The sequence below is a fragment of the Paroedura picta genome, chromosome 15, assembly GCF_049243985.1.
Source record: "Paroedura picta isolate Pp20150507F chromosome 15, Ppicta_v3.0, whole genome shotgun sequence".
Classification (NCBI taxonomy): domain Eukaryota; kingdom Metazoa; phylum Chordata; class Lepidosauria; order Squamata; family Gekkonidae; genus Paroedura; species Paroedura picta.
The window spans coordinates 15796909-15818060 of NC_135383.1; the positions used below are offsets into that span (position 1 = coordinate 15796909).

Below are 21152 nucleotides of genomic sequence, written 5' to 3' on the forward strand. Positions count from 1 at the left end.
CAACCAGGGGTCCACATGAGCTCTCTAGAGCAGGGGTAGTCAACCTGTGGTCCTCCAGATGTTCATGGACTACAATTCCCATGAGCCCCTGCCAGTGTTTGCTGGCAGGGGCTCATGGGAATTGTAGTCCATGGACATCTGGAGGACCACACTTTGATTATTCCTGCTCTCGAGGGTCCGTGGGAGTTCTAAAGTGGAGTGGTATGGGGGGGGGGCAGGCTGTCTTCTCAGCTTCCACTCTTCTTTCCGGCCTAGATGAGGCAAAGCCCCTATAGTAGTAGTAAAGACGGGGGGAGGGAGCAAAAGGAAAGCCAAGGTTGTGGGTAGTGATGTCACTTACGGAGGTGTGGCAGGGGCGTGGCCAACTGACAGCACCTCTGGGGGTCCTTGAAGTCTGAACAAAAATTTCAGGGGCTCCATCATGGCCAAAAGGTCAAAAAAGGCTGGTCTAGATCCAAGGGTACTTCTTCAGAGGACACCTGATCGGGCTGGGGTGCACAGAACAAGACAGAGGGAAAGTCTCTGTCTACCTCAACCACAGCACCTATATCTCCTTGTCTTCCGTGCATACCTATGGTGCATTTGCTTAACAATCCTTCCTCTCACAACAGTTGCTAGCAGTATGTGCAATGCTGGGGGGGGGGAGGGATGTGGTGGTACTCTGGTACCATGCTATCTGCATAATCCCTTGCCCGGATCATATGTCCCACTGGGGGAGACCAGAAGTACAACCCCAGTCTGGGTGGGCTGCCACTCCCCCCACTCCAGTCAGTGCTACTGGTACATGAACACCTGCTGTGATTATTGCTTGTCTTCCTTTCTTCTCTCTTTTATCCTCCCGAGGACCCTGTGAAGTAGATCAGGCTGAGAGTGTGTGACTGAGCCAAGGTCACCCAACAAACTTCCAGGGAAGCAGAGGATTTGAAGAGAAGTCTTTCAGATTTGCTCTCTTGCTTTCCTATGGGGTGTGGGGTGGGGAGGGGGTTTGCTTTTGGATTTCCCCCCATCCTGTTCAACCTGAAAGCAACTTTGGGCTTTTCGTCTTCTTTGTTCCATGTTTGTACACTCCTCTTCCCATTCTTATGTATTCTGTTCAGCTTCCCATGTTCTGAAATGCGGAGACTGGATTACATCCCCAGCTTTGAAAGCAATTTCTGGATCCTAATGTTTGCTCTCCCTGTGTGTACCTTTGCTCTGCCACAGGCCTTGTGATTTGGGAGAATTCTACTGTGTCTTTATTTATGCTTCCCTTTCTGAGGAGGGTGCAAAGATCTCCCTTGAATCTAAAGAGTTTTGGACTGATCTACAGATCACATTATTAACTTGCCCTTCCTTCATAGCACACAGTGGCTTATATGGTGCATCTTGCCAGAAGTTGGGGGTGGATGGCGGAATATCAAGAACTTCTTTAAACACTGAAGACCAGCAAAGGAGAGCTATTGGAACATGAGCTGGCAAGTGCTGAACAAATTCTTTGCATCCGGTTCCACTCGGGAAGAGGGCTGCCAGATAGCTTTTCCTGAACCAAATTGTTCAGGAAAGAGCTAGGAAGAACTGAGTCAGAGGTATCGAAAGAAGTTCTGGGGTTTAACTGACAACTGAAACATTAGCAGATCACTAGGTCTGGGCTGTAAATTTGGAAGCGTTCTACACACCTTCTAAGCAAGTAAAACCATGCTTAAGATCATTTCAATTATTCTCAGAGTATATTTCATAGGGGCTTTTTCATAGGATAATTTTTTTAAAGTCCTCCAGGGTGTTTTAAAAAAACTGGAGAAAACACACCTTTTAAATCCAGAATTGTTCAGTTTTGACTAGCCCAGGGTAAAATCATAGAAAGCGTTATTGAAGACAGCAGAGGACTCAGTATGGCTTTTTGAAGAGGCTAGCTTCACCTACCACTTAACATTCTTTTCAAGTGTCAGCAGTGCCATGCACAAGGTGAGCCAGGAGACATTTTGAAGAGCCAGATTCGACTCCAATAATACTTTAGAGCCCAACAAGATTGTGGAGGTCAAAACTCCCTTCATCCTGAAAGCGGATGTACCCCAAAACATACCACAAAAATCTTGTTGGTTTCTACTGAATATAACTCGGCTGCAGACCTACCCTCCTGAAACTATCCAGTAGCCCTTGTATACATGGACTTCCCAAAACATTGCTAAGCTGCCTCACTAAAGGCTTCTGAGTACACTTAAGCATCACAGGCTGAAAGAACAAGTCCTTTCAAAAATGTATAATGAATTTAAAAAGAGGATGGAAAAGAAAGAACAAATGGATAGCATTCACAGTAGAAGAAATTTTGTACGGTTTGACAATGATGTTCAAGGCCCTGAGCCATCAAGACTCGGGAGGGTGGTCTATAATAAATATATTAATATTTAATAAATAATAGCAAAGTTCAAGTCCAACGGCACCTTTAAGAGCAACAAAGTTTTATTCAAGGTATAAGCTTTCATGTGTATGCACACTTCTTCAGATTCATAGAAGTGGAAGTTACCATAAGTACAGGTAGAGGGTGAGCATGAAATTACCATCTGTCTGTACCATAAATAAAACGGTGGGAGGAGTTGGAACTCATCGCATATCTGATTGGTCATCCGTCCAACGAACCGCCAATCAGGTAGGCTGCCCTGCCCCTGGCCACATCCCCCTCCACTGCCAGCCTGCTCTACTGGACTGACTGTGAGAGGTAAGACAGCCAGCGAGCCCAAGCTGGGAAGAAGGGGGAGGGAACGGTCGTCCAGCCAGCAACCGGGCCCTGCAAGGGAACGGGGGGGGGGGGGGGGGCAAGCACTGGCCTCGCTGGCACATGAGGGGCAGGGAAGGTCGCACCCATCCTAGCACTTCCCCCACCCCAAAAGGGCTTGCCGCAATCTCTCCAGACCTCAGCAGACCTGTGCGGGGCAGGGGGGGAAGGAGTCCCCAACAGCACTCCCACCGCCCCATAAAGGCCTGCTGATGCCTCTCCAGGACTCATTGGGCCTACCCAGGGCAGGATGGGGGGAGGGAAGGCTAGAACCTGTTATATTTTTAATTACAACAGGCTTTTTTTGCTAGTGAGCATAATAAAAAGTAGAAGGAAGTGACAGCTAGACCTCCCCACCACCCCCACTTTTGTTCACCAGACCTATTTAATTCATTCATCCTTGACCTGAAATCAAGGGTAAACAATGAGATCAAAAAGGCTGCAGATAACACCCAATTGTTCCAGATGCCAAAAACACCAGGACACTTTGAAGAGCTCCAGAAGGGCATCAGCTCAAGAAGGGCACCTCTCCAAATTGGGCATCAAAATGACGGGTGACATTCAGTGCCAGTAAATGCAAACTGATTCCCAGCCAAATAAATTCCTATTTATTAACTGAAACATTCACATTCGTTTCTTCTGGTTCACAATACTAGTTTTAAAGCATGTCTAGTTATTGAAACCAGAATTAAATAATAAGCCCCAAATCTTTCTCTACTCCCACCTTAAAAGAGGCCGACCTTCAATGTATGTACTGAGTGGCCAAGAAAAAAAGGCCATTCAGTTGTGGTGGACACAAGATGTCAACTTGTGTGCAGCGGTGATTTTCAAAGGGTCAATTTGATGCTAGGGATCCTCGGGAAAGGGAGGGATAAGAATAAAACTGCCAGTAGAGTCAAGTCAAGGTATGTTCACATTTGAATTACTGTGTGCAATTCTGGTTGCGGCATCTCAAAAAGGACACTGAACAACTGGAAAAAGTACAGGAAAAGTAAGCACTGGGTTGGTCTAAAAGTCTAAAGTAACTGCAGCTTTTTCATTTACCAAAAAGGCTACTTAGGGTCACATGGCAGAAGTCCACCGGCATGCTGGGGGAGTCTCAAATGTGAGTACAAAAATCTGACTGCACAATGTCAGCATTGCTCATGAGGCCAGAAAGTGAATGGCAGGCTTAACTTACACTATTCACAGGTTTCAGAGCATTGCCTTGATAGTTCGCTTGTGCTGCAAAGTTTAAAATGTACTGTATTCACTTAATTATGAGGGGAAAAACACAATCACCCAATACCTTTTTTTCATGCAACAGCAAATGCGCAGATGTAAAAAGAGGAATAACTCAAACTGTCAGCACAATTTCAAGGCGATACCTGCAGCGTACCTAAGTGGTGGATCTCAAAACCAGCTTACCCAGAAGGAAACATGACTCAGTGCAAAGCTTAAGGAAAGTCCAGGAGAAGGACGAAGACAACCAGTTCCTGGGATCAGCAGTCCTTTCTTTATGGCTGGGTCTCACGAGCCCGTGGAAGACACCTGGGCACTAATGGCACCCTACCTCTACCTTCGGGCATTCCTATACAGCCACGAATGGAATGTGCCTTTGCAGCCTGGTTGGCAATACCAGCTGGCACAGTAAGCAGATGGCAGGCACATTCTCCTTGCTACGGTGAAGGGGACGGCTGTCCGTGTTGCACGAGTGCGACGGGCATGGTGGTGGTGGGGAGGTGAAACAGTGGCAAGGGGCCAGCTTTTTCAATACAGGAGCAGGTAAAGCCACCACTGTCAGTTTCTCAGGCTGGATGATAACCTCTCCTGGGGCATGCTCTGCAAGGGAAACCATCGCCGGTATTGCACCGGCCACAGAACTGGCAGGGGGGTTTCCCAGCCCTGCCCCTGCCCTTCCTTGGCAATCGGTGCCAGCCAGCCGCCCACTTGCCTCCTGCCCGCCCTGCCAACGGTGTGAAGAGGAAGCAAAGGGCGAGCTCACGCCCATGGCGCGCAGGGCAGGGCAGGGCTGGGTTGCCTGGAAGGCGCTGCTCCGCTTGGTTCCCCCCAGGGCCATTTCCACTTTCAGTCCCCACCTGGTCCTGCCTCTTCTCCCGGCCGCCCCGACCAGGACGCACCCGCTGCAGGCACTTGGGCCACGCCACAGGTGTGTGCGCCCCGACCGCCCTCTGCCCATGGGCAGAGGCCCGCGCGCGCTCTTCCCCTCCGAGCCCCAGTCCGGGGGGGCAGCGCAGCCCGAGCGCTCTTCTCTTCTCCCACCAACCCCCCCCACCCCACCCCTCCCGCGCGTGCGCAGTCCCCTCCCCGCGGCGTGGCTGCCCTCGCCCCCTCCCCCACCCTCACCCTCACCCTCACCCTCTGAGGGAGCTGAGGCGGGTCGAGCGACCCCCCCCTCCCTTTCCGCCCCCTTACCTTCCACGGGGTGGGGTAGGGTGGGGTGCCGCCGTCCGCGTCCCGTCGGTCCGCCCCAGCCACGCGACGCCAGGCGACGCCGCTCCGTCCCGGTGCCGGTGCCGGTCCCGTCGGCGAGAGTCGCCCTCAGACTCAGCCACGACTCGCGACTCCCCTGGCGGGCAGGGCAGGGCAGGGCCGGGCCAGGCGGGGCGGGGCCCAGTGCGCATGCGCGCTCTCGCCGGCCGGGTCACGGCGGAGCTCCTCGAGGCAGGCAGCGCCCCGTCTCGCTCGGCCCGCCCGGGATGGAGCCCCCCCCCCCCCCGCTGGCTTCTCGGTCCCGCCCAGGCACGGAGGACCGGCCCGTCCCCTCCGCAGATGCCACGCGCCCGGCTGCTTCCTCTCCTCCCCTCCCCACAGCCTTGCGAGGTAGCAGGCCCCGCCTGAGCGAGATGGAGGGGCAAGGCTCTGGCTGCCAGCCTCCCGGTGGGGCCTGGGGATCTCCTGGAAAGGCGGCTCATCTCCCGGCGACGGAGATCAGTGCCCCCCCCCGAGAGCATGGGGGCGTGGCTCTGGGTGTTGCATTGCGCCCCACTGCGGTCCCTGCCCTCCCCAGGCTCCACCCCCCCCCCTAATATCCCCAAAATTTTCTCAACTTGGGTCTGGCAGCTCTACCATCCATCCATCCATCTAACTATTTTATGTATATACCGCCCTTCCCTTGCAGTTCAGTGTGGTTTATATAGAATATGGAAGGACAATAAGTACAAGTATAATAAAATTCAGTATAACTTCCAAGTGATAACAACGGTAAACGCATTAACATCGTAACTGTGACCCCATTGGCTGGTCAGTTCAGAGTTCCCCTGAAATGTACTCGATGGGCATGCTTGTTCTGTATCAAGGTCAGTATTGCCCACTCCGACAGCAGCTCTCCAAGGTCTCAGAGGCATTTTGCTTTTACCTGGAGGCGCAAAAGATTGAGCCTGGGACCTTTTCTTTGCCAAGCAGATGCTCTCCTCCCCCCCCCCCCACTCATGGGATCTGGCCACCTTACTGTCAACCAAGCTGAGGTGAACTGCAGAGCCCATAGAGGTGCCCTCGAGAACCAGCCACACACACACAAACACACCTCGAGTTGGCTTGCAGTTGTTCCTCTGGTCAGCTCTTGCAAGGACTTGGGCCTCGCTGGGATAACGTTTCTGCATGGAACGGTGCAATGTAAGCACAGTCTTTTATCCCAACACCCTCTGACCGACAAGCCAGTACAGTTATTTATGTGGATATAACAATGAACAGACATTTGCAATGGATAATCTCTTGCTTGCTGTGAGTTTATGTTGAGCCCGGCCCAACTTGTACACATTAGGGGGCCCGATCCTACAGTTGATCTTAACCAAAAGGCTGAGAAGTGATGGGGCCCGATACTGAATCTGACCATCAATTAAGACCAGTATTGCCCGTTCAGACTCTCGGAGGCCTTTTTGCATAAATCTGTGATCTGATGTTTTTACGTGCAGGTGTGGAGGATTGAACCTGGGACCTTCTGCTAGCTAAGCAGATGCTCTACCAACTGAGTTCCAGCCCCCTTCCATTGCAGAAAGGAATAAACTGGACATTGGAGACACTAAGGTACAACCTTCAGGGGGGGAAAGGTAGCCCTGTAAAAACACTGATTCCCATAATAATACCAGTCATGCTAAAGTTAGCCAGCACCACCCAGCACACACACACACACATGCAAAGTAATGTTTCACATGTTAATTTTCAAGTACTGTAAGAGCCCAGGAAATCTCACCCAGCTCCCCAGCAAACAGCCCCTCCTAGATTCAGTGCAGTAGTTCCCAGGGGTTGCACTAGTCCAGCTTCTGCACAAGTCTGAACATTGATCTGGCACTGAGATCCCTGCTACTGGACTCGGGTGCCAAGTCTGTGTGCACATGCTCTTATCTAGCCAGGCCTGGCCAAGTGACGACAGTTTGCATCCACACCTCTGCCTTCCACATTTATGGCTTTTCAAGCTGTTTTCCTCCAAGCACATCTCTAGGGCATAATGTGAGGACAGCCGGTACTTAAGTTAGTCACAACTTTCACTTGTTATGCAGGAGAACCTGGGCTTACAGAAAGAATAGCAGGAAACCTGACACACACACACACTCTATACTTCAGTGTAGGCTTTTGCTATGGAGGAGAGGGGAAAAGTTAAAGCTCTGAATGGAACATCTAATTTTCTTTAATCTAATCCTAGCCAATTAATGTGGACAGTGGCTTGGATTTAATGTTTCAATGCCCTTTACCTTCTGCCATTAGAGTGAGCAGAGAGCATGGCCAGCCGCAGTGAACACGGTCTGTGTAGGATGGAATTACAAGAGCAGAAATCACGATTCGTCCTTCTCAGAATCTATACTGTGTTACTGAAGTTGAGCTGTAGTAATCATTTTATTTATTTATCCCATGTATTTATTTATTTATAGACCGCCCTCCCTTTTGGCTCAGGGCAGTTTATATTGTAACTCTCATAAAACAATTCAGTACAATAAACATATTTATTCAAATATAAACATATTTAACAGTGAGAACTTGTAACGAAACAGTGTGATTTAACAATCAAATCACAGTTTGTCTGCACTGTGGTTACGTTTGCTGTTGGTGCCGTTGATGGGGGTTTCTGGTTAACGGTTGGTGGTGTGTTTACTTGTCTTGGCCAAAAGCCTGGTGGAAGAGCTCCTTTTTGCAAGCCATGCAGAATTGTTTTAGCTCCGGCAGGGCCCTGATGTCATTTGGGAGCTCGTTCCACCAGGTGGTGGCCAAGACCGAGAATTGCCCTGGCTCCAGTCATTGACAGACAAGCTTCCCTGGGGCCAGGGATCACCAGTTTGTTGGTGCCAGTTGAGCGTAATGCTCTTTGAGGCTGGCTCCACCTCCTGCGGCAGCCATTTTGCTGCTGCACCCAGCATGCCGTGTCAGGCTCAAAAAATTATTGATTGATTGCGCACACACCCCACCCTCCTCTCGCGGTTCAGGGCAGTTTACAGAAAACGTAGAAATCATAATACAGGTACAACATGGTTCAGTAATAATAACCGGACAACAATAGTAACAGTAATAGTTGGCAACATTTTTTTCTTAGTTGGAACATTATCAGTAACATTACTAGCTAACTGAATCACATAGGTTGGTCAGTCCAGGGTTGCCTTTCGGTTTGTTCCAAGGACACAACTGTGTGAGGGGAGGGGGTTCAGAGAGCCCAGTATATATTGCTTCAGCTGGACCTCAACCAAAGGCTTGGGGGAAGAGCTCCATTTTGCCGGCCCTGGGGTCGCTCTGGCAGGGCCCAGACGCCTTCTGGGAGCTCATTCCGCCAGGTGAGGACCAGGACCAGGTGGGGACCCTATTTGCTCTCTGTGGAAAGGAGAGGGTTTTAAAAGCATTTGTCTCTCCCAAGCTTGTCCTTTCCGCCTGTGTACGTTTCATAACGCTGTCCACTTGGACAGCCAGACTCTGTGGGGAATACAGCCTCCCCTGATGCTTGTTTCTTTCTCTTCTGCTGTGCCTAATGCGCAATCCTTTTGATAATGGGCCACTGAAACAGTCAGCAGTGCAACCCTTTGAGTCTGGGATTCTATGTAGCAATGAGAATGCCTTTGCTCAGGAGATGCTTGCATAACTGGGAAGAAGGGGGGTGGTCCGTTATGTCCTAAATGTTATGTTGTTTAGCCAGATGGCAGCGATGAAAACACAAAGCTGCCTTATACTGAATCAGACCATTGGTCCCTCAAGTTCAGCATACTCAAACTGGTGGAGACTCCAGGGATCTCAAGCAGAGATCTTTCACATGAACCTGGATTTTTAACTGGAAATGCTAGGGATTTGAACCTGGAACCTTCTGCACACAAAGAAGATGCTCTTCCACTGCACCACAGCTCCTGGCAAGACACTCAGACACAGAACCAAGCAAGGGGTGCATCATTTGCAAAGCTGAAGTGTAATCAACCCTAACAGAACCACAAGCTTTCACATCCAGTGCTCCTGAGATGATAGAAGTCGCCTGTTTACAGAAGGAAGACTCAAGCTGCAGCCCAAGAGAGAGATCTAAGAAATCCCAAGAGCTAAGCTGCCATACCACATGGACCAAAATTTGCCTTGTTGCTGTCCCCCGTAGGGTGCCAATTTCCGGTTGCAACAGAAGGAAAATATTAGGAAGCTTGAAAAGCCAATCAGGTCACCAGTTGACAGCTAATCCTGCAGGGATCTATCAATAGGAGCCAGTCACAGAATGACAGATCAGCTGGTGGAGCAGACAGGAAAGCTGTTGATACAGGAGTGTTTCCAGCCATTCACAGATTTCATGGGACATCCACTGAGCCCCTCCTCCATTGTTTCCCCCGGAGGAGGGCCAAAATCGGGTCTGCAGTGGAAGGGGAGAACTGGTAGATATAGCTGCTGGGAATGCACACACAAAGAGAAATGTTGTTCCATCAGAGAAGCAATTTATAATTTCATTTTCAAAATACTCTGATTTTTGGCTTCCGGCACAGCTTATAATTAAAACTCTTGTACCCTGCCATCAAGCAACACTGTCTACACAAACTATGGAGACAATGGCTCACACGAACAATCCAGCCTGCACCTGTGTCACAAACACAGACCGAGAATGAAAAGTGCATGCCAAACAGGTCACTCAGGCCACAGAGACCTGCTACAGAGGGCAAATTAGTCGCACACGCAGGCGTATTAAGTAATTTGGGGTTTAGAAAACAGTCCGCAAAACAGATGAACATTTTACATGTGGAGAGCATGGAGACAAAGGTAATCCTATGCCTTCTACTCAGAAGCAAGCACCATTTTTTTCTTTTTGCATTGGAACTTACTCCCAGGGAAGTGTTTTTAGGACTGCAGCCTAAGACTACTCCCAGTTCAGCCACAGCAGGCCAGATCACTCAAGGAAGTGCCTTGACTACACGCCAGGAAGCTGCACAGAGGAACTATTATAGAACCCATGCATTAATTTTATATATGGGAAAACCTGAAACTGAGAAAGCAAGCTAGTGAGTCCTACAACAGGACACTGCAGCCCACCCCAGAAGTCACCTAGGAGGGCATAAGGTTCACACAGAGCCAAGGCAGAGAGCCTGTATGGTCTTGAGGTTAGAGCATCAGAGGGCCAGGTTCAAATTCCTGCTCTGCTATGAAACTCACTGGATGATCTTGACCTAGTCATATACTCAGCCTGTCCTATCATACAGGATTGTTGTGAAGATAAAAGCAGAGCCATGCACACTGCTAGAGCTTTTTGGCAGAAAGCGCCCAGCAGTACATTGTCACTTGTGGGCACCAAGTTTTGGACTTGGCTGTTCTCCACTAGAGACTAAACTGCCTCAGATTAGGAGGGGCCATCAATTTTCTAAAAAATCATTAATACTTATATACTTTTTTTGGGTGGGGGTGATGCCATAGGGCCTCTTTCAATTGATCCCTTTTACGACCTCAGTGTACAGTAACCCAGTCCTGACTGGCACTGGTTCCTCATCTCCAAAGAAAATTCCCAGTTACTCCATAATTCCCCCTTGTTCTAAAATCACAGACCAGACTCTACCCTTGTAGTTCATGGCTAGGCTTATAAAATGTGGGTTGGTAGGTGAAAGATAAGGGGGTGGGGAATAAACCACAGAGCAGAAGTTAGGGATGCTAGTCTCCTGGAAATACAGCTCATCTCCAGACAAAAGAGGTCAGTTCCCCCAGAGAAAATGGCTACTTTGGATGGCGCCCAAGGGCAGAACATTGGGGGACCCCTGCCATGTACAGTTGCCCTCAGAAGCTTAAGTGATCCATTTATTTCAGGCTGGTATAATCAAATTAGCTCCCTATGGCCCTTGCTCCCCTAGTTTCTGGGACATTCCTGTTTCCTACAGAACTCTGCCTTCTTATTTTTATTCCTTGGACTCCCTTCAAGCAAGGAAAGCACTACTCCCAGCAAGACTAAATGTCTTCCCTTCAAAAGTGACCCATATCCCTAAATTTGAGCGACTTTGCCTCTGTGGTTGTGGTGTCCCTTGGTCTGCCCAGCTCTTCGCAGCCAACACATCCCAATTCAAGACAATATAACCAAATTGGCTGAACTGCAGGAATGGATGGCAAATTCTTGAATTGCTACTTAAACAAGAATCTTACTCTGTTGGCCAAAACTGCAAATGGACTAATTTCTGTGTTAAAACTCAGTCTTTTGTATTTGCGAAAATGCTAGCCTGCGCATCAGGTTTCAGTGTATATCACCTATGTCCATCTGTGTTGTGGTTATCTGTATTTATTTGAATTTTTATGCCATTCAGGGTAACGGGTCTCTGAATAGAGTGGACATGCTACAGCTGTCAAAATACCTTCCTCTGAACAAAACAAAACAAAAACTTAGCAATGTGGATTGACGTATAAAATATTGAGAAGCTGGGCAGGTGGGGGAAGGGAAATCCCTGTTTCCCAAATCAAATTAATGTGCTCTGAGTGGGTGAAGAGCATTGTTAGCATTGGCTACTAAGCCTGTATGCGGGATAAATTGGGCTGGGAGCAGTTCTAGAACGACTGCTTTAAAGAGCCACAATCAGTTGCAGTAATTTCTCAAACAAAGCCTTAATCCAACACCGAAAGAGATAGCTGGATTTTTTATACAAGCTATTGGGAAGGTTTGTTCACCCCGGTGCCGAAGCAGATGAAAAAGAATGGTCTTCCCGTCTCACTTGATTAAAATATAGTAGATAATTTGTTTTCTATGCTGGAACTATTAACGGCGTTTCACTGGCACTAAGAAGTACAGGCAGAGATTGATTTCATGGCAACATGGCCTCCCAGAGCCCCACCACAACAACAGAGAAAGACAATTATTTCTGTCGATCGCAGCCTTGCCTTCCTTTTCTTTGCTGTCTCCCATGTCAGATTTTAGATGGCTAAGTTCCTTGGGGCCCAGACTGATCTTCGCATCCTTTACAAAGCGTCATGCGCAACGAGAGTGTTATCAACTTTAAAAAATCTCTTTCCAACTTGGATGATTCACAGTCCTCATCCAGAGTTTCCATTCCCCGGGATCTCCCACAACAGTGATGGACATAAGAAACTGTTTATTTTTAAACCATCTTGGCTCAGCTGTGTTTCCATCACAGGGAATAGGTCACATATTCCCAACCCTCATGGGAAAAAAAGTAGAATTGAGATTGGCCTTCCTTCAAGAAATGAATCACGGCTTTCGGTTACTCCAGAACCCCAAAAGGAGATCTTCGTTGAGATTTGCTCTGTGGAGATGTCGGTGGCGTTTCCGTGCGGAACGGAAAGCCTTGATGGATGTCAAATGATTGATACAGATAGACCATTAAACGATTAATAACTCGTCAAGGGTCCCAGTGGAGGGTACAATGTATCTTCCACCCTACTGAGTGTACAGCCACTGATGAGGCCACAACAAAACAAAATCAGAGTCCAGTGGCGCCTTTAAGACCAACAAAGGTGCCACTGGACTCTGATTTTGTTTTGTTGTGCTGCTTCAGACCAACACAGCTACCCCCACTTGAATCTGATCAGGCCACAACGAAGGAATTGACTCAGGAGTCCTCAGCATGGTGCCACTGAGACTTTTCTTGGCACACGCCACGGGTTTTTAGGAAGAAGATGGAGTTTTTGTCTAGCTGGGTTTCTGACCAGCCATTGGAGATGTGATTGGCTGTTCAGGTTTTTAAAAGATGTGCTGGAGCTACCACAGCAACACACAACGATCTTCATAACTATATGACTGAAGGTAAACCACGGCTGGCTCCACCTCCTGTGGCAGCCAGTTAATGGCTGTGCACCCCCCAGCCTACACCACAGGCTGGAAAAAGGTTGGGGACCTCCAAATTAACTGTTTGCTGGTAGATCACACAGCTGGCAATCTCACCCCCAACACAACTTCCTGCAATTATCTCTGTTGGAATTTGCACCGAAGAAAACGTTACGTTTAAGTGCTGAGTCCCACAAGCCTTCTATGACCTTTGCATTCTGCCCTTGTGAGAGGAATGTTGCCCATGATCCAGGAAAAACTAGGTCAGGAAAAGGGCAGGAGACAATGTTCTGGAACTGTCAGGATGGGCCTTCTCAAGGAAAACAATTCCACCTATTTGACCAACCCTCCCACCAACTCCAGCAGGAAACGGTAGTGACCGAAACAATAGCTCTTATCGGAGCATATTTTTAGGGCCAAGGAAAAATAGAAAATATCTTGGAAACACTTCCTGTTTACAAGCAGCCGTACAACGCAAATGCAGAGGCGCACGATCCATTCCCCAGCAAGCGGGTGGCTCAAGCACGGAAGAGCCAAATTGTGTTCTAGCCTGCCTTAGTGTGAGTGCGTGTGTGTGGGGAGGGGGAGTACTAAATTGCAGCAAAAGGGTTAAATGCAAGATCAACAGAGAAGCATCACTTGAGTTCAGCCACACCCATGCGGAACTCCCTCTCCTGACTGTTTTTCTGTGTCTTACCCTATCACAGACTGAATAGCCCAGGGGTAGTCAACCTGTGGTCTTCCAGATGTCCATGCACTACAATTCCCATGTGTCCCTGCCAGCGTTTGCTGGCAGGGGCTCATGGGAATTGTAGTCCATGAACATCTGGAGGACCACAGGTTGACTATCCCTGGAATAGTCCATGCTAGCATAAACCCATCAGATCTCAGCAGGGAAGCAGGGCTGGCCTTCGTTAGTTTTGGGATGGGAAGAGATGGGCTAGGTTCGCAATGTAGAGGAAAGCCATGGCAAGCCACCTCTGCCTATCTGTTGCCTTGAAAACCCCAAAGGTTCGTTGTTGCTTGATAGGACTTAATCATTATTAATCGCACATCCACCCCCTTTCCAGAGTCTTCTCATCTCCCTCCCAAAGCCCCCTCCGCCAGCATTACTGCCCTGCAGCCACAGACTCTGCCATCTTAGCACATGGCAAAGGGGGGGGGGGAGAACAACTGCAAATTGGCATCAGTTTTTGCATTTTTTAAAAAAACTCTTAGCAAACAAGAAATTAGAGTTAACAACATTAACCGCACCAGGTAGTATGAATCTTTCTTGTCAGGAAACTGACAAGGCTGATAATAAAACCGTTTCAGTAGGCAGGGATGATGAAGGGTGTGCTGAGTTTAATATCCGGCTTGATTTGCATGTATAATCAAATGGGTGCTATTTTTCTAAAAGAACACTGAGATTGGGATGCCGGCTTCCAGGTGGGACCTGGGACCATTCTGCACACATAGGATAGTGCACTTTCAATGTGCTTCTGCAGCTGGATTTTCCAGTGCAGAACAGGATAATCTAAAGTGCGTTGAAAGTGCATTATCCAACGTGTGCGGAATGGGCCCAGGGGATCCCTCAGAATTAGAGCTTACCTCCATATGACAGAGATCAGTTGTCCTGGGGGGAATGGATGCCAGTCATCTCCAGGCTGCATCCCCAAATCGCCCAAAGTTTCCCATCCTGGACCGGGCATCCTTACCCTTCATCGCCCACCAGTGTCCAGGGGGGACCTGTCACCTATTTTGAGAGTGTCACATGACCATACACCCTCCATTTTGTCAGCAATAGTGTCTTCCATTTTTCCCTGCGACCGTCTCCCACCCGTCCTGGGAATCTCAGCAAGGCCTTTTGAAGCCCTTGTCTCAACATTGTTTGCCAAGGGAATCAGAGGGTGTGCAAATGAGGACATCGTTGGCAAGGAGAATAGGTTGGAGCAGGCTACTTGGCATAATTACATTTTTTATTATGAAATAGAAGGGCCAGCTGGCTGGGATGCAGAACAGATATGCTGGCACAAAAGGCCCCAAAAGAAATTAGGATATTAAGCATGGGCAGCTCTGTGGCCATTGGGGGCAACTTCTGTAACGTCCTAACGGGAAAGCCTGTCAGATTTCAGGCCTGTAAAACAGCAGTCTTCCACCAGGCCTACTTTTGAGGCAAGGACAAGTGAGAGTCCCCCTTCCACCTCCCTTCCTCATGCATTTTTATTCCTTTTCCATCTCCTACACGCTTGTGGGGTCCATCATAGTATCAGTCAGAATGACCAAGAAGAAAATCGGGGCTGCGGAAACAGTGACAGTATTAGATTTTAAATTGTTTCATCATGTTTTAAAATACGGTTTACAGTGATCATGTGTCGCGAGCTGTCCCCAAGCCCATGAGCAGGGAGGGGCGGCCTAGGAATCCAAGTATAAGTAAATAAATAAGTAGGGTTGGTCCTGGCTAGCACTTGGAAGAGCGAGCACCAAGGCATACCGGAGTCATGATGTGGAGGGCGGGTCGACATGATCATATACATGGTCTTACCACCCAATGAATGTGCAACAAATTTTAAAAATATATTTTAAAAAATCAATGAATTCCCACCCATTTGGGAAACCCCTCCCGGGCTGTCAAATAACCCCAGGGTTTCATGAAACCCTGATTGAGAAAGCCTGCTCGACCTATATGTTTGGCGGAGGGAATTTTGCTCCATTTGACCTGAAAAGGTGTGCTTGAACGTTGTTGTTGTTAGGTGCGAAGTCGTGTCCGACCCATCGCGACCCCATGGACAATGTCCTCCAGGTCTTCCTGTCCTCTACCATTCCCCGGAGTCCATTTAAACTTTCACTGACTGCTTCAGTAACTCCATCCAGCCACCTCATTCTCTGTCGTCCCCTTCTTCTTTTGCCCTCGATTGCTCCCAGCATTAGGCTCTTCTCCAGGGAGTCCTCCCTTCTCATGAGGTGGCCAAAGTATTTGAGTGCTTGAAGACAAAAGCTTATATCTCGAATAAAACTTTGTTGGTTTTACAGGTGCCCCTGGACTCCAGCTTTGTTTCACTGCTTCAGACCAATACAGCTACACACTTGAATATATCTGAGGAAGTGTGCTTGCACACGAAAGCTTATATCTTTGTCGGTCTTAAAGGTGACTCAGACGTCGTTCTACATTCTGCAGCTCCCGACCAACAGGGATCCCCTTTTGGAATTTGTTTCGGTGTGAGGTTCTGCAAATCACAGCTTATCTGAGGATGTGAGCCATGACTAATGAAAGCTCGTATTGAAATTCATGTTGTTACTCTTTAGGGTGCCCTTGGACTTTTGTTCTATTTAAATTTCTGCTTGGCTTCCTCACTAGGCAAGCCTCCTGGAATTCCAAACCTATGCGCTGGTGGTTGGCTTAGATCCCTGGGATATCTCAAGTGCTCTTAAATCCCCAGAGATAACATTCCTGCTCTGCAGAAATGGATAATGTTCTCCATTCTTCTCGCTGCTCCTCTCTCTGTGGTTCACATTGCAGGAAGTTTTTTCGTGGGTGGAGTTAGGCAGTTTGGGGCTCCTTAGTAGTACGTGTGAGGAGTACTTTATAATATTAACGTTGACTGCTCACTTTAACCTTGTTCCTCCCACCCCCATAATAATCTCGGATTTTTCTGAATTCCCTCTTCTGGTTTCTTTTCATACCTTGCTTGAAGCTTTGTCCCTTTGTTCTAAAGTTCCCTTAGAGATGTGTGTTATTCTCGTTCAAGTGTTAAAACATAAGCCTGCAGGAGAGGCGGCAAAATGTTTTGGCTTTTCAAAAATGACTATGGATCCCTGTAAGGATCGTGGCTGTACTCACAATCATCTGCTTCAATCTTCCCTTGTTAATATTTAGTTTTAGGGGGTTGATTTTGCATAACTTTGTCATTATACCTGTTTTAAAAGCGCCACATTAAAAAAAAAACAGACAAAAAGTGGAGTGAACATTGACTAGGGACGCCAGTGAAAGATTGGGGCCAAATGTCTACTAATTTCTTTGTGATGGTTAGGGCACATATGGTTTATTTATGTGGGGCCTGCTGTTTCTCATATTGTTTCCCCCCCCCCCCAATTATTCGCTTTCCAGTTGAAACCATTTTGGTTCTTTGTGGTTCTCCACACAGCATAAAAGCATGTCACTGTAATCTGAGACATGGGAACCCTGACCCCTAGATCACTACCAAATTCTAGATTTAAATCTACCCTTTATACTTTCCCATAAAACTTTATCAAATATATTTTGCCTTCAGTTATAGCAGCTTTGGGAGCAGAATCCTATAAGTGGTCATTCTTCGCAGCCAGAAAGTATTTGTGGTCCTTTCTGTGGTCTCCATCAGCTTCATGCGATTGCTTTTAAGCAGGTGTTATCAGTTCTGATGCACTTCCATGGAGATTTCATCCATTTGTGCAGTGTTTTTTCAGATATCCTCTGGTTGGACAAGAGATGTTGCCGGGTGTAATTCTGGATTTGTCGTAATTTATTCTGACACCGAAGACTCTAGCGTATTTGTCCAGTTCCTCTTGCATCTGAGAAAAGGGAGGGTTCTTTGGAGGTACCGTAGAGTGTAAAGCCATTGTTACGCTATTGCTTTTGAGAGACGTATTAGGATATCTAATTGCTTCAGCAAGGTATTCCAGAGACAGGGCAGAGAGGCAGGGAAAGAACAGGTCCCCCTATTAAGTTTTCCAGTGAAGCAAGAAGTCTGTTGATCAAGTTATTAACTTTTATATGTGCCTTCAGGCTGCTATGAAGTGCTTTGATCCGATCGCCAGGAAACCTCTCGGTACAAAGCTGATACTTCTCAATGTCTCGGAAAGAAAGGGCTCCTCCAGGTGGCCAAAGAAACCTGAGTCTCAAGTGAGCACAATGTGAGCGGAATGGATTTGATTTTGCAATAGGGCAACATTTAAGGGACACTTGATGTTGTTAGAGGTTTTCCTTATAAACTTATAAAGCTCGATTGAGCCACATTTATATATTCCTGGAGGAAAGAACTGATGCCTGCCAGCAAGGAGGACTATTTTCACCTTGGTTCAGCAGGGAAATAAAATGCCATGAAGAACTTCGAGAAGGACTACAATCAGTGCCTCTTGCCTCACTGCCAGGGATTCTATTCTGATCTAGAACTCCATTAATCAGTTAAGGGCATCAGCTCTTTAGATGCTGAGCTGCCTATAGACTTCAACTACGCTGTCAGTCCTTCTAGGACTTAAAAAAAGTTTTGATGAGTACTGTTGGATTTTTGTAAAAGTATCCAGTCCCTGAGTTCATTAGACATGAGTCTTGCAAAAATGGTTGTGTTGTTTTTGCCCTAGTTTATCTCTGCAAGATTCATCAGAGGGGTATATTATATCATCACCAATTAATATATCATTCTCAGCATAGACAAATGTATAGATCCTTAAAATGCCATGAACAGACAACAGATTTTTCTACAGAACTGAAAAACTACAGGGCTACAAAAAACCTGATGCTGAAAATACACGGGAGATTAAACCCCCCCCCAAAAAAAGAAATAACATCTGAACCTTTAAGGAACTCAGCTGCCATTACGGGGGTTACTAGGCAACCACAATTTTACCAGCATTCAAGCCTTGGTTTCTCCCAGTGAAAGGGTCAGGGAACGTTCTAGGGGTATTTTGGCCTTTGTAGGAGATCTCATTGGAGTGAGGCCTGGCTGTTCACTCGTCAATAGCAGTTAGCCCAAGAAAACCAGCACAGAATAGTGGTTTGTTTCAGACTAGGACCTGAGAGACCCGGATTCAAGACCCCTTCTGCCACAGAAATTTCCTCGGGGTGATCTTGGGCTAAGACATACATCCTCAGCAGAACCTACTTCACACCATTGTTACAAGAATAAAATGGAAGAAACTGAGGCTTCTGTATTCACTGTAGAGAAAGGCAAGGTGGAAATGAAATAATATAGCTGAAAATGGGGGGGGCAGATGTAAGTGGAGCAAGGAAAGGTGAAAATATGGGAGTTGACAAGAGAAGCAAAATAGGATATAACTGGGGAGGAGGATACAGAGGAAAGTATGATGACTTCCCCCCTTCTTGGAACACCGTAATTTGAAAGATTCAGAAATACTGGCATACTTGGGAAAAGATTTATTCTATTCTTCAGAGAGCTCTTGCTTTTAGGCTATAAAACAGCCTAACCCAAATAGATGAGTGGCTTTTGGTCTTACTTTGTCGATTACCCATTTCAGATGAAGCACAGTCCATTGATTTTCATCTGTGTCTCTCATTTCTCATCTCTTTTTCTCTTTCCAATTGTTTATATGTCTATTTGGAGCACTTAACTTGATGCAGCTTTTCAAGTTTCCATACTCATTCCTCAAATTGCTTCCTATTATCTCTTTACCAAATTAGGTTGCCTTTTGCTTTCATGTGTCTCTGGCAGCATCCCTAGCCTTTTCTTCCTTCCCAGTGAGGGAATTAAATACTCTCGCTTCCTTTCAATAGCTTGATTAAGGCCCCTGATATTGTCAAGCTTAAAAGCCTACATTATTGAGAATTAACTATCTGCAGTCATTCTTGTTTGTTCTATTCAATTTTTCTCCACTTATGATGGTCTTGGGGTAAACAAATGGCACAACTGCTTCCTCTGAGGTCTCCCTTTGATAATTTCTCCCCTCCTCCCACCAAACAGGCCCAGGCAACTAAAATCAAACCACAAGCAAAGCTGCAGGTCTTCAGCCTAGGAGAGACAGATTTTATGATCTCCATGTTTTCTGCCAGCGTAGCTGAGTTGATTGTGACTGTGAAATGATATCCCTGACATTTTTTGGAGGAAGGTATGTGTCATAATTTTGATCTGCAAGAGCCTGCTGCTTTCTCACTTTTCTTGATTTCCAGATGTTTCCCCCACCCCACCCTGTCGTTTCATGTGACATTGTTGGCAATTCTCTTCTTGCCATCTTTGTGTCTGAGAAAGATCATCCAGGGGAAGGGGGTCGTATTTTTAGATGATTTAACAGATCGCTGCCCTCATACACATGTTAAAAGTATTCTTCCTGTTGCGATTGTGCAGGAACATGACAAGGAAACCCCACCAGAACAGTAGTTCCCAATTTCTGTAACTGCTCTCATTTGCTACATATTAGAAAAGGCATCCTGGAAGAACTCTTATTTCAAACAACTGAGTTTTCCTAGCTGCAGCTAGAACTTTTTTTTTTTTTTGGAAGGGGGGGTTGGGTGATGCACAAACACTGAATTCCCAAGCAGCACTGCTCTTTTCATTAGGAAGCTTTCGGGGTCAGGCCCTTCCGTGTTTTCAGGAAACACTCTGAACAGTAAGACATTCCTGTCCATTTTTAAAAATAATGTTTTAATTGTTCTTAGAGAATTATTGAGCCCATCTTTCTTGTAATGTAAGCCAGAAGTCATAGCTGTACTGGCAGTGGAGGTAGCTTCCTTAAATGTGCTTTTAATTTCCTATTTTTACTATCTGCACATGGCCTACATCAGGGATTCCCAACCAGGGGTTCATGGACCCCTGGGGGTCTGTGAGAGCTCCAGAGGAGATCTGTGGCCTTTCCCCTCCTACCTTAATAGACGTAGCCACAAGCTGCCAGAGCTTGGTGGGTAGGCCGTGGGTGTCAAAATGAAAGAGGGGGAGCTCCTGCCATTCTTTCAAGCCAACATGAGGTGGAGCTGCCATAGTAGCAGTAAAGGTGGGGGGAGGGAGAAAATGAGGGCAACAAGTGCAAATAGTGCGGTGACTTCTGGTGACTTGTCACTTCTGGAGTGTGTGGCATGGAGGAGTGGTCAGCTGACATCACTTCCGGGGGTCCGCGAAGCTTGAAAATTTATTTTGGGGGCTCCTCCATAGTCAAGAGGTTGAAAAAGGCTGGTCGGACCTCCAAGAGTAGCTGATTCTGCAGGGCTACAACTCCAAGTTCTACTCAATCCCACCTTTGAATGGAAGAGACTTTGCACTTCTGAAGCCAGCTGAACAGGGATGGGAAAGGGCCTAGGGGAAAATACTCAGAGCTGCTTGAAGAAACAGAACAAGAATAGCAGCGATTTCAGGGACTAGAAGCACAAAAAAAGGGGGAAATGTTTTTTTCAAGAAGTTCCCCCCCCCCAAGGGTTAAACAGGCTAAAATTTGGGAGCACTGAAAAGAAACTCCTGTGAATTATTTTCGTTTTTGGAAAAGGCATCGTAAGACAAGGGATTTATCAGTCAAAATGTATAGCATTGA

The 21152-nt window shown here is 47.2% G+C and overlaps 1 protein-coding gene and 1 long non-coding RNA gene across 3 annotated transcripts in view; one reads left to right on the forward strand and one right to left on the reverse strand.

Moving 5' to 3' along the window:
• Positions 1-5360, reverse strand: part of MYO1C (myosin IC) — a 56408-nt gene extending 51048 nt beyond the window's left edge. The window contains exon 1 of the mRNA XM_077312493.1: positions 5165-5360. The gene's annotated coding sequence lies outside the window, so the exon portion shown is untranslated. The remainder of the gene's footprint in view (positions 1-5164) is intronic.
• Positions 4761-21039, forward strand: LOC143824798 (uncharacterized). 2 transcript variants are annotated; one of them, XR_013226880.1, is made up of 3 exons: positions 4761-4898; positions 6664-6775; positions 15957-21039. It is a non-coding gene; the product is annotated as an uncharacterized LOC143824798 (long non-coding RNA). The 2 variants fall into 2 exon arrangements; XR_013226881.1 differs by lacking the exon at positions 4761-4898 and adding an exon at positions 5813-6364.
• Positions 21040-21152: the final 113 nt, after the last annotated feature.